General features: G+C 46.3%; 1 protein-coding gene across 1 annotated transcript in view; it reads left to right on the top strand.

Moving 5' to 3' along the window:
* LOC126386418 (dihydropyridine-sensitive L-type skeletal muscle calcium channel subunit alpha-1-like) overlaps positions 1-2812 on the top strand; it is a 509728-nt gene that overhangs the window by 73181 nt on the left and 433735 nt on the right. The gene's annotated exons all lie outside the window — the stretch shown is intronic.

The raw sequence follows: 2812 nt of genomic DNA on the forward strand, positions 1-2812 counted from the left end.
GTCTGAGACCAGCCACCCGGACAGCTGCTGCAACAATCGGTTTGCATAACCAAAGAATTTCTGCACAAACTGTCAGAAACCGTCTCAAGGAAGCTCATCTGCATGCTCATCATCCTCATCGGGGTCTCGACCTGACTGCAGTTCATCGTCGTAACCGACTTGAGTGGGCAAATGCTCACATTCAATGGCGTCTTGCACGTTGGAGAGGTGTTCTCTTCACGGATGAATCCCGGTTTTCACTGTTCAGGGCAGATGGCAGACAGCGTGTTTGGCGTCGTGTGGGTGAGCGGTTTGCTGATGTCAGTGTCGTGGATCGAGTGGCCCATGGTGGCGGTGGGGTTATGGTATGGGCAGGCGTATATTATGGACAACGAACATAGGTGCATTTTATTGATGACATTTTGAATGCACAGAGATACCGTGACGAGATCCTGAGGCCCATTGTTGTGCCATTCATCCACGACCATCACCTCATGCTGCAGCATGATAATGTATGGCCCCATGTTGCAAGGATCTGTACACAATTCCTGGAAGCTGAAAACATCCCAGTTCTTGCATGGCCAGCATACTCACCAGATATGTCACCCATTGAGCATGTTTGGGATGCTCTGGATCGGCGTATACGACGGCGTGTTCCAGTTCCTGCCAGTATCCAGCAACTTCGCACAGCCATTGAAGAGGAGTGGACCAACATTCCACAGGCCACAATCAACAACCTGATCAACTCTATGTGAAGGAGATGTGTTGCACTACGTGAGGCAAATGGTGGTCACACCAGCATTTTCCTACTTCTGTTGGTACTCACATCAGAATGCACATTACCTCAAGAACACACCACAGAGTCATTTTGTTTATCATTGTTTTTCAATTCAATACCGCCCTTGTTCTTTCCTTGAACTTTCGTGCAGTGATTCAGGTGATACCATGTTGTGCTTCCTTCAACCTTTGATGTACACCTGATCACCTGGCACCACTGGCTTCTCACCCACTCGGTTGAGACTTGGTTCTCTCCTCTTTTCCTGTAGATAAATCTATGAATAGCAGCTAGTTGTTTCACATTGTCTTTTAGTTCAATCTGCAGTTGTTCAAGCGGGGGTCCCTTTTAGGGGCCTCGCAAATGTGGTGCAGGCACAGGTTGACCTGTGAGCGTTTCATGCGGTGTTAGATGCATGCTTCTGTGAGTCTGCATGTGTTAAGTCATCAGTGCAAGAGGCAAAGCATCTACCATCACCATGCCATTACTTTCTGGGTGATACACAGCTGAAAGACTTTGTTTAATTTGCAGCTGTTGTAGAACACTTTGTCTACTTTATGTGCAAAGGTGGAGCCGTTGTCTGAACTTATCTCCGACGGGATGCCAAAACGTGGAATGACTTCTCTTGTTAGAAACTTAATGACCGTCTCTGAACCAAGATCTTTTGATGGAACTGCTTCTACCCAGTGTAAGAAACAATCTATGATAACAAGCATATAGCACTTCCCCTGTACAGATTTTATCTCGTCAACATAGTCTATAGCTAGATGTTTAAACAGTCCTTCCTGGACTGCAAAGTGTCAGACGGGGGTCTTAATGCTTTTTTGCACGTTGTTTTGAGCACAGATCTCACATTGATTTAGTACTTCAATAACCATGGCTTGCATGTACGATGACCCGTATCCTTGCTGCCTTATCTTTTTTAACATTTCCCCCCCTTGCACAGTGATGTGCACTGTGCACTTGGCGGGAGCAGAAAATCAAGAGGGAGAGGGATCCAAAAAAAACCTGTGACAGAGCACACCAACAACAAAGGAATCCTGAAGGGACACCACCACCAGGGCATTTGGGCTGCTGCTGCTCGCTTCGGCCACCAGCACCTGTTAAACAAAAGAAAGAAGAAAACAGTTACTATAAGCGTGACATATAGTTACCAAAACAAGTTGAAGTAAAATACCTTAAAATCACACTACCTGAGCATAGCCAAAATAACCGCCCCCCCCAAAAAGTATATATACACAAAATAAACAAAACCCAAATACACCAAGACTTAACCAAATGAACTGAGGCCACAGAATCAATCCACCTCAGATAAAGAAGAGAAAAGAAATGAAACAATGGATATACAATAAAAGGTGTCTGCTTAATGAGCAGTGTTAACCAGGTGAGCCAAAAAGAAAGCCAAAACGGTACTCTGAAAAAAGAGTATCTGCAGGAAAAGAGAGAGAGACTAAACAGCAGTCTGTCCCAGTGTGGCAGTCGGAGATGGGCCGCACACTGAAGAACACAGGTGAAGCCTCGCAGACAGCAGGTGGGTAAGAGCAGCGAAACTCACTGCTCAACAATCATGGAAACCAAGCTGCACCCAGCAAAAGCCCACACGAAGTCACACGCGTTCCCCCGGCCCACATCCACGCCAGGGTGCTGTAATTGGGGATGCCGATGCGCCAAGACGTGACATCTTGGCCGCACCAAACGATGCTCCGCTCCGCTGGGCGACAATGACACCAGTGCGCTCAGTAGGGGTGTGCCAAAATATCAATCAATCAATCAATTTTATTTATAAAGCCCAATATCACAAATCACAATTGCCTCACAGGGCTTTACAGCATACGACATCCGTCTGTCCTTTGGACCCTCACAGCGGATAAGGAAAAACTCCCCAAAAAATCCCCTTTAACGGGAAAAAAAACGGTAGAAACCTCAGGAAGAGCAACTGAGGAGGGATTCCTCTTCCAGGACGGACAGATGAGCAATAGATGTCGTACAGAACAGATCAACATAATAAATTAACAGTAAACCGTATGACACAATGAGACAGAGAGAGAGAGACAGAGA

The sequence above is a fragment of the Epinephelus moara genome, chromosome 24 (assembly GCF_006386435.1).
Source record: "Epinephelus moara isolate mb chromosome 24, YSFRI_EMoa_1.0, whole genome shotgun sequence".
Lineage (NCBI taxonomy): Eukaryota > Metazoa > Chordata > Actinopteri > Perciformes > Serranidae > Epinephelus > Epinephelus moara.